Source organism: Aegilops tauschii, chromosome 6, assembly GCF_002575655.3.
Source record: "Aegilops tauschii subsp. strangulata cultivar AL8/78 chromosome 6, Aet v6.0, whole genome shotgun sequence".
Taxonomy (NCBI): Eukaryota; Viridiplantae; Streptophyta; class Magnoliopsida; order Poales; family Poaceae; genus Aegilops; species Aegilops tauschii.
Window position 1 is genome coordinate 25,565,998 of NC_053040.3, and position 11,195 is coordinate 25,577,192.

The 11,195-nt window shown below is 48.9% G+C and overlaps 1 non-coding gene across 1 annotated transcript; it reads right to left on the reverse strand.

The window, feature by feature from the left end:
• Positions 1-1,571: 1,571 nt before the first annotated feature.
• Positions 1,572-1,643, reverse strand: TRNAP-CGG (transfer RNA proline (anticodon CGG)). Its single transcript has one exon. It is a non-coding gene; the product is annotated as a tRNA-Pro (tRNA).
• Between the last annotated feature and the right edge of the window lie 9,552 nt (positions 1,644-11,195).

The window sequence follows — 11,195 nt, forward strand, 5'->3', positions numbered from 1 at the left end:
CGTTAAAGGGAATTTTCATTATGTCCCGTACGTTAAGATATATGTTTGGTTGCATGCTATTTATACTACGTGAGCTAATTCCTGTTCAGGTACAAATAGTATAGATCAGTATATATAAACATTATAAAAGGTGGATTATACTTACCTCGCCAGTACACTAAATAGGAAACAGAAAAGATATATTTATACTGGCAAAATAATTGTACTTTCTAACGAATGCCAAATTGTTTCAAGTTTCAATCTTTCTGCTTTGTAGTTTGATTGTAAAATTAACTGTAACTGGCATGTCCAAGATGTTACTATTATTTTGTATTAGGATTTATAGAGCGTGAGCATGCACATGCATAAGGTTTGAAGCATCCATCCATCGTAAATTTCAATTATTGTCCTTAAAAACCATGATCAAAAGACACATGTGACATCAATAGATCAATGTTTGGGTAAAATGCACAGAACCATCATATTTGTGTCACAATTAGCATAAAACCACCAATTTATGATTCATGACATTTTGCACCGAACCGAATTTCTGACAATGGCCAAAAACCATGAGCTACTTTCTGAGCATGTTTTGACGTGGCTGATCCCTTGCGAGCCGACAGCGGTGACGCTGCGGCGTTAACGGCCGTTGACTCCTCTGTCTGAAGTAATTGGGCCGAGCGCTCCCTTAGTCACTCCCCTCTCACGCTCTCCCTCTCCTCTCACTCGCTTGGCAAGATGGCGGCGGGTTTTGTCGAAGGCGGCTTTGGATCCACGACAAGGGCGTGGTGGGGATAGAGCATGAAGCATGGCTGGACGGCATGGCAGGAGGCACCCACGGGGAGGAGGAAGATTGTCGCGGCAGAAGCATATTCCGTTCATCATAGCCATTGTCGTCGGCGACAAATGTCTCCCGCAGGGTGGTGGTCGATCGAGTCACCCACTGCAAATTTTCCCCTGCGTGAGCTACATGCCTGAATCTATATCCATTTCGCTGCTGGAATTTCAGGCTTCCAGATTGGAAAGTAAGGTTTGCTGATTTATGGTTGCAGATGTATATGTAACTCGAATTAACTTAATGCTGCCATTTGACTGAATTAACTGAAGTATTGAATTTAGGGTTGTGAATTCACTGAATGTTTATGTCTTGTTTGACTGAATTTTAGGGTTTTGAATTAACTGAATTGAATGTTCTTGTCCTTTTTGACTGAATTTTCTGGTTTTGGAAATAGAGTACGCTCATTGTTCTATTTTTTAAAGATAATACTCTCTCCATTCTAAATTACTTTGTCAAAGTAGTGTTAGATACATCTGTATCTAGCAAATGTAAGACGAGTAATTTGGGACGAAGATTGTATTAGTTAATAAGAGCAACTCTGTCGTCTAGAGGAACTAATGGTAGAGTGGTTAGGATCGGGGCTTGATGAAATCTTAGACCTCATCCTAAGTGATTGTAATGCGACAATTATTTAATCAATAGAATCTCTTTACCCCTAAAAAAACACTAGCATATGCTCCAAAAACAACTGGGCTTCAAATAATTGTCAATACGGAGGTTGGGGCCCACTAGGGAAAAAAGGACAAAAAATTGTGGGGCGTTCCGAGAATCGAACTCGGGACCTCTCGCACCCGAAGCGAGAATCATACCACTAGACCAAACGCCCTGTTTCATGTCCTTGAAAGGCAGAGGCGTTATTTAAATATAGTTGATCAACATCAAACAGCTTGACCTGAAACTGATAGTTCATCGTAAACAAGCAAAGTCCAAACGTCTCGCAGATGGACAAGAACCGAGCCGAGAACGGAAGATTTCGCCATGCTTAATACTACAAGGTTAAACTTGCAAGGGTTTTATTTATCTCCTAATTCTGAGTTTTTTGGGGGGCCTTAATAAATAGATTAATGGGTAGTCAGACATCTGTAATTCCAGAGATATGGCTGTGTACGCTGGCTGGGTGTGCCTTGAAGTTGTTGTTCCTCGCCGCTAATTGCCTGCTTGTTTGGTCTCCTCTAAATTTGTAGTATATCTCTCTCCACAACATCCAATGCAGCGCCGCCACTCCCTCGCCATAGGCCCGTAGCCCCCACCACTAGGCACCCATCTTCCTGGCCCCATATTTTCTCCCATTTTGTGCCGCCGCCTCCATCCCTTGCTGCCCTGTCTAGCGCCACTACCTATTGCTCCTCCATTAGCAATGATTCTCATCTGACGGCAACCGACGGCGCCGTCAAACACGCTGACAAACCACGAGCTGCCATGTGGCAGAGATATGCCGACGGCTTGGCCGTCGGCACAGATATCTATGCCGACGGCTTGGCCGTCGGCACAGATATCTATGCCGACGGCTTGGCCGTCGGCATATCTCTGCCACGTGGCCGCCGTTGGGCGCTCCTGGGCATAGATATGTCCTATTTTTTTTTAAAAAAAATTGCTTTGTTTTCTCTGTTTCAATTCAATTTGACAGCATTTCAAACCAGAAAATATGACAATATCCACATACACACAGAAATAAGACAGATCTATAGATCATCATCAAGTCCATCATCATAGAGATACTCAAGATCATCATCATCATAGAGATACTCAAGTTCATCATCTAAAGATACTAAAGTTCATCATCTAAAGATACTAAAGTTCATCATCTAAAGATCCTCAACATCATCATCGTCGAAACACATCAGCCAAGAAAAGCCACCGCCAAGATCGCCACCGCCAAGACCAGTACCACTCTGCCAGATCGGATTGACTGGGGTCGACGAAGCAGGAGTCGAGCCACCGGTCCCCTACATGTTTGAGAAGAGATTCTAACGATAAATATGATATGATAGTGTTGAATGAACGAGAACTAGTTTGTCAGTAGTTAGGCAAATGTACTAACCGGAGTATCACTGCCTAGTGCCACCCATTCATCGAACGTGGGCACGTGTGGGGGTTCTCCCGCAGGTGGTGGTGGGGGTCCCATTTGTGGTGGATCCGTGCGGTTACTCCAAGACGCCAACATAGCCTGGATGTTAGTTAAACAAGCAAACTAGAAGGTCAAAAGGAATGAAAGTGCAAAAATTTAGCTTGGTTTTAAGCGGGTAAAACTAACCGTCATCATCTGACGATTGTAATCATCGTTTGCCTTCACTCATTGCAAGTACTCCCGCACCTCAAGATTCCTATGCTCGACAAAGGCCTTATATGCCTACAAAATTTAGGTTGTTTCTAAGTGAGCAATGCTGAAAATAAACTAAGAAATTTAGAGAGAAAGAAGATAAAGGGGAAGTACTTACAACATGCTGGCGGGCTAAGGGAGGCTGCGAACACCCCGTACTCTCTAACGGACTCGGGTTGGTAGCCCGAAGCCGTGTGTACGAGACCGAAGGAGTGATCAAGCCATCGAAACACAGATACCGGCCATGGGTCTTCGGCTGGATGGCCACCACCGTTGTGTCGCCGATCTGAGATTGGACGATGTCAGGAGCATCTGGACCAAGATGCAACCCCTGAAACTGCTGAGTGTAAGACTCCAGGTGCTCCTCGGTCTTGCCGTAGTACTGGCTCTTGCCGGCCTTGCGATCACTCCGCTCGCGGGCCAGCTTCCACGACTGAATGTCTGAGAGCGGCCTCTTCAACTTGTCATCCCGCAACATCAAACAGAAGTTAGCCATACATAAGAACATGACGGTAAAAACAAGAACAAAAATGCATGATGCATATAGATATACCTTCATGGCCTTGAAGCCCCAGTGGTTCTTGTTTCCTTGGCCGTGTGTCCCGTCTTTCCCACGGTTAGCCCGGGCCTTGCTGCTCTTGTCAGCAAACTCTGCATCCTCGCCGAGCCACCTATCCACCAAACTCGCCCATCCATCATCCTTTCCAAAGCACCAAGGAGGAATAACCTAAATAACGGAAGCATGACTTGTGAGCACGAAACGATGATATTGACTGCTTATACGTTGGAATGAAAAGTCTCTAATATTAGCTTCATGTACTGCTCCCTATTCAAGGTAAGTCCTTGCTTCTGCGCTTCACTTTTGCTCATCTTTTGATGAAGGTAGGTGTGGTAGTAGTGCGAGATGGCAACTCAGCGCACCTCGTACTGCAACTGACGAGCTTTCTTCTTTGTCGCAGCCAGGAAGACCACGTCGGCTCTTTCCTTGTGCTCGTCAAGAACTCTATAGAATTGCTGCAATCATGCAAAAAACCAGAAGCAAACAAAGCATGCGTTGAGTGATTCGATGATAAACTATGAACGAAACTGAAGACAAGTGATTCTGAAGAGAACTTACCCAAAATTTGGTGATCGCGGCCTTAGCGGCCGACCCGTACTCCGTGATGCTGGCAGCCTCGTAGTGGGCCGAGCTCGTGCCCAAAACCCGCAGCTCCGGGTCCCTGTCTGGCCTCGGGCAGAATAGGCCCGGCCAAAACTCCTTCAATAGGGCAGTGATAAGGCTGTTCGGTTTACAGCCCTGTCCGTGAAGGATCCAGTTCCTGCAAAAGAAAATCAAAGAATTAGCATGTGTACACTAAGAAAATGTTGGCATGTGTTCAAAATATGATTGAGAGGCACTTACTCTGTCCCCTTGGGTTCAATGAGCCACTTGTTGGCCTCGATAGAAGGTGGTGTAGGTAGTTCTGCAATACCACGCAGCCACCTCTTCGGAGCACCCGACGACAAGTCATCCCACAACTCGGGGTCAACCTCCCCTCCACCCTCCTCCTCACCCTCCCCTCCACCACCCTCCTCCTCGCACTCCTCCTCCTCGCACTCCTCCTCCTGAGGAACATACTCCTCCTCCTCAGACTCAGAAGGTGCCTCAGTATAGGAGGGCATCAAAGAAGACCCCCCTATTTCGGACACGGCCTGGAGTTTTTTGCCCCCCTGCCTCTCCCCCACCTCCTCCTCCTCTAGGGGCTCTCCCCCGACCCCCTCCTCCTCTAGGGTCTCCTCCCCCGACCCCTCGACCTCCCTGTGAGGTGTCATCATCGCGTAGTCGGGGGGGGGGGAACCTTGTGGGCTCGTCCACTCCGAGTAAGTCCTTTGAATTTACTAAGGAAACCGGCGCCGCTGGACTTGCCCATGATTAGCATACCTGCATTGAGAAGAGGATAAACAATTAGTAAGGATATCAAATAAACAAGCATACAGGAAAGAACATTATTAACAGAAGAGCACATTAAGCATACAGGAAAGAACATGACTAACAGAAGAGCACATTAAGCATACTATTGTAATGATCATTAAAAGAACCTAAATTTTCTAGAACCCATATGAATCATCACTATTGTAATCTATTTGTCGGCCGGTCTCATCATCACTATCCGCATATCTTCTTCGTTGTCTGACGGAGGTGGAGGCTCTTCCTCATCGTCATCGTCTTCATTTAACTTTTCAAGCATAATTATGTCTCTTTGATTCACAACTGCCTCACCATCAATCCGTGTGTCATCATCGTTTGGGTCCAGGTCAACATAATCCAAGTCATCATCGTCCTTGTTTGGTACCACGTCATCATGTTGCTCTTGAAAGAACACTTCCTTGTATGTCATGGGTTTTATGTTGCAGTAATCATCATCTTTCGGGTCCGGTAGCTTACCATGTGGCGACACCTTAAACACGACTTCCCAACCCTTTAGGTACTCTTTCTGGCATGGGTAAGGCAGATACTATACTTGTGTGGCCTAGGTAGCGGCGATAAAGAGATCAGTTACAGCATAGACGGTTGATGGTTTAACTTCAACTAAACCAACAGAAGGCGTATGTCTCAGACCCTTTTTGGGGTCGAACGATCGTCATTTGAACACAGTGAGACTTAGGGGTTTGCGGCCACGTTTGAATGTAAGCTCGTATATTTTTCCTACCCTTCTGTAGTAATCTACTTTATTATATCCTTCGGTAAAGACTCCGATATTTATAGTTTTGGGATCAGGCCGACTGTTCTGGTGCTCCTCTGTATGGAAGCGATACCCATTCACATCATACTTTTCGCATGTCATTGCTACCTCTTGAGCATGCGTTGGTTTTCCCTTGAAGAGGAAAGGGTGATGCATCAAAGTAGCGTAAGTATTTCCCTCAGTTTTTCGAAACCAATGTATAAATCTAGTAGGAGATAACACGCAAGTCACCTAGTACCTGCACAAACAATCAAGAACCTTGCAACCAACGCGATAAAGGGGTTGTCAATCCCTTCATGGCGACTTGCAAAAGTGAGATATGATAAAGATAATAAGGTAAATATTTTTGGTATTTTTGTTGTATAGATTGGAAAGTAAAGATTGCAAAATAAACGGCGACAGAAATAGCTAGTTGACGGGAAACTAATATGATGTAATGTAAACCCGGGGGCCATAGGTTTCACTAGTGGCTTCTCTCATGATAGCATATATTACGGTGGGTGAACAAATTACTGCCGAGCAATTGATAGAAAAGCACATAGTTATGAGAATATCTAGGCATGATCATGAACATAGGCATCACGTCCGTGTCAAGTAGACCGAAACGATTCTGCATCTACTACTATTACTCCACACATTGACCGCTATCCAGCATGCATCTAGAGTATTAAGTTCATAAGAACAGAGTAACGCATTAAGCAAGATGACATGATGTAGAGGGATAAACTCAAGCAATATGATATAAACCCCATCTTTTTATCCTCGATGGCAACAATACAATACGTGCCTTGCTGCCCCTACTGTCACTGGGAAAGGACACCGCAAGATTGAACCCAAAGCTAAGCACTTCTTCCATTGCAAGAAAGATCAATCTAGTAGCCCAAACTAAACCGATAATTCTAAGAGACTTGCAAAGATATCAAATCATGCATATAAGAATTCAGAGAAGAATCAAATATTGGTCATAGATAATCTTGATCATAAACCCACAATTCATCGGATCTCGACAAACACACCGCAAAAAGTATTACATCGAATAGATCTCCAAGAACATCGAGGAGAACTTTGTATTCAGAACCAAAGAGAGAGAAGAAGCCATCTAGCTAATAACTATGGACCCGAAGGTCTGTGGTAAACTACTCACACATCATCGGAGAGGCTATGGTGTTGATGTAGAAGCCCTCCGTGATCGAATCCCCCTCCGACAGATTGCCGGAAAAGGTCCCAAGATGGGATCTCACGGGTACAGAAGGTTGCGGCGGTGGAAAAGTGGTTTCGTGGCTCCCCTGGATGTTCTCAGGGTATAAGAGTATATATAGGCGAAAGAAGTAGGTCGGTGGAGCTACGAGGGGCCCACGAGGGTGGGGGGCGCGCCCTCCTGCCTCGTGGCCGCTGTCGGTGTCAAAACCGGCGGATCTCGGGTAGGCAGTCCTGAGCTGTGCGTCTAAGGCGGATGGTAACAGGAGGCGGGGGACACGATGTTTACCCAGGTTCGGGCCCTCTCGATGGAGGTAATACCCTACTTCCTGCTTGATTGATCTTGATGATATGATTATTACAAGAGTTGATCTACCACGTGATCGTATAGGCTAAACCCTAGAAGCTAGCCTATGATTATGATTGTTCTTGTGCTACGGACTAAACCCTCCAGTTTATATAGACACCGAAGGGGGCTAGGGTTACACAGAGTCGGTTACAAGGGAGGAGATCTACAGATCCGAATTGCCAAGCTTGCCTTCCACGCCAAGGAGAGTCCCACCCGGACACGGGACGAAGACTTCAATCTTCCCTACTGGAATTAGCTTATTTGCCGTCTGCTGGCTGACGGCAAAGAAGGTCTTTGCTGTCCGCTTCAGGAAAACGGACGGCAACGAACTGGCTGATGGCAAAGAAGGTCTTTGCCATCAGCCAATTCTTTGCCGTCTGCTAGCGGAAGGCAAAGAATCTTTGCCGTCAGCTGGCAGACGGCAAAGAGAGAGGTGGCCCCTGCTAACGAGCTGATCATAAAAAACTTAACGGGCCCCCTTCTTTGCCGTCTGCCAGCAGACGGCAAAGAGAAAAAAAGCGGACGGCAAAGGTGGGGCGGACGGCAAAGAGCTAACCTAACTAACGGCCGAGCCCCACCCCGCCCCTCCATCTCTCTGTTTCTGTCCCCTCCCCGACAACCACCGCCACCCGCCGCCCCCTTGCCCCGCCACCCGCCCACCCGCCGCCCCCGCCGCTGCCCCCCAGCACCCGCTGCCGCCCCCTTGCCCCGCCACCCGCCCACCCATCGCCCCTCGCTCCGTCGCCCCGACCACCCGCCGCCCCCCTTGCCCCACCACCCGCCGCCGCCCCCTTGCCCCGTCGCCCCGCCGCCCCATCGCCCCCTTGCCCCGTCGCCTCGCCGCCCCGCCGCCCAAACGACCCACCGCCACAGCGCCCCACCGCCCGAACAGCCCACCGCCGCGGCGCCCCGCCGCCCCCACCATCTACCCAGCGCCCCGGCACCACCGTCGCCCCCGGCGCCACCGCCCCGAAGCCCTGCGGCCCCGTCGCCACCGCCACCGCCACCCTGCCGCTGCGAAGCCCCGGCCAACGCCATCTCCGGTGAGTTTTTTTTCTATTTTTTCTTTTTTGCTGTTTAATTGTTAGATTAGACTAGATATGTGTTAGTGTTAGATTTAGTGCTAGATTATATTAGATTAGACTAGTGCATGGGTTTTAGTTAATTAGTTATATAATTATAAGAAGTAGAAAAAGATGAAAAAAGAAGAAGAAAAGAAGAATATGTAGAAGGGGGAAGAAGAAGAAGAAGAGGAGGAGGAGGAGGAGGAGGAGAAGAAGAAGAAAAAGAGGAGAAGATGAGAAGAAGAGGAAAAAGGAAAATAAGGAAGAGATAAAAGAAGAAGAAGAGAAGGAAAAAAGAAAAAGAAGAAAGGAAAGAAGAAGAAGAAGAAGAAGAGAAGGAAAGAAGAAGAAGGAGAGAAGGAAACACCCCGACCCCGTGACCCCCTGACCCCGACACCCCGACCCCGACACCACACCCCGACACCCCGACCCCCTGACCCCGACACCCTGACCCCGACACCACACCCCGACACCCCGACCCCCTGACCCCGACACCCCGACCCCGACACCACACCCCGACACCCCGACCCCGACACGACACCCCGACCCCGAAACAGCACCCCGACCCCGACACGGCACCCCGACACCGACACGACACCCCGACCCCCGACACCTAGACCCCGAAACAGCACCCCGACCCCGACACGACACCCCGACCCCGGCACGCCACCCCGACACCCCGACACGACACCCCGACCCCGACCCCCGACACCCTGACATCATATATTTTTCGATTTTGTTATGAGAAACATCATATATAATTGTGTTGATCGGGTAGATTTAAACATCATATATATTTTTTGATTTTTTTATGAAAAACATCATATATTATTATTCATGTCGGTATTTTTTTTTATGTTGTACTAATTTCGTTTACTCTTTGTCATGGTAGGTGTTGAAAGATGCTGGGCGCTGGTCGGGAGCGCTCCGAGGCCCCTTCTTCGTCGGCGCGTGGTGGGAGGTCTTCCATTCCACACGCACCTCTCCGCCGAGCGTTGCTGGACAGTATAGCGACACCGCCGGGCCCTTCTTCGTCGACAGCGGTGCCCAGCAGGGGACGAGGTAAGGGAGGGAAGAAGAGAGGAGCACGTGGTCGCGGGAGAGGAGGTTGGGTGACTGCTAGGGCGCCTTCCTCGTCGCCACCCCTAGTTGTTTCACCCGAGCACGTGACTGCTAGGGTGGACTCGTCCGAGGAGGAGGCTACACGGACTCCGGTCCACGAGCCTTGGGTCGACGGGCCTTCGGCCCACGAGACCCTGGAGGAGCACACGTCTGGATGGGGTACCTGGCCGGATGAGCCTGAGGGGCCGAGTGGCCATGCTGATGATGGGGGGGAGCCGACTGATATTGAGGAGGAGGGGGGCACCGTCTACCAGCATGGTTATACACGGCTCCCGTCCGTGCCGGCGACCCGCGAGCAGAGGTGGTTGATTTACCCTGATGGGGAGAGGTAAGTGCATTTAATCTTTTTGTACCTTCTGCATTCATGTTTCTTCAAATATCTAATGCGTTGGCCTTGTCATGCTGTAGGGGTTGGGACCACCATCATAGTGTCCGCCGGCCCAACTCCGTCCTTGGAGTGCTTTGCCGGCAAAACTTCCCGGGGTTTGTCACGTTGCCTGGTGAGGGTCGGCTTCCAGAGCTTGGATTGAGCTGGGAGCACTACTTGGCTGCCCTGGCCCCGCCAGGTGAGATTATCGATGGTGTCTTGTGCGACACGAGGGCAGACGTGGTGATCAGAAAGTTCTGGGTAATTTCTCCTTTACACATTTAAAAATCTTCAACTAGCTTGTTATTAATTGTACTAATCAATATTGTCTCATTTGATTGCAGACATTCTACAGGTGTGAGGAGGGATATGAGGAGGAGGCGGCAAATGTTACCGAGAACGTCTGCAAGCGCCTACTACAGAACTTACGGCACGAGGCTCAGGTGCAGGCTGTTCGAGACTACTACGCCTTGCGTGGTATCAAGAAGCCCAAGCCGGCGTGCCGCGATAAGTTCCTAAGTAAGGAGCAGTACATGAAGGTAATTCTTAAGGCCTTGTACTTACTTCCTTCATTTAGTAATTCATAGCCGTAGCGCTCAAGTTTCTATTTGCTAACTTAGGCGCCTCCGAGATGGTGTGCGGATCGGATGGATTGTTGGGAGGTGTTGGTCAATGAGTGGTGCTCAAAAGAATGGCTAGCCGTCCACAACGCGGCCAAGGACAAACGTACCCAAATGGAAGGTGTGCCACACCATCAAGGCAGCTCCAACTTATATCAGTTCGGGCGGAACTGGGTATGTGGTTTGCTTCATGATTCATGCAATTCATTCATCATGCTAGCTTGAGCCCTTTAATTACTAATTTACTTTGCTTCTCTCTTTCAGGCACGCTACAATAAGGCGGATAAGGTGCCAGAGGTGTACGACCTGTATGCCATGGCCCACACTGCCTCTTTCAAGAAAGTCAAGGCATTCTCTCCATCTGACCTCGATGGTGCAAACAACTTCACCAACATCTCCTCCCACGACAACCTCGTGAAATATAGAGAGGAGGGGAAGGCGAGGAAAGGGGAGGACTTTAACCCGAGCCAGGGTCCCATTGATCCAGAGCTGGTGATGATATCTGGTGGCGGGAGGTCCCATGGCTCCATAGCCATTGGAGATGGACTTATCCGTTGTCCTAGCACTCTCCCGGAGATCAAGGCGCGCCAGTCGAGCTCCGCTCCTGAGATAAGGC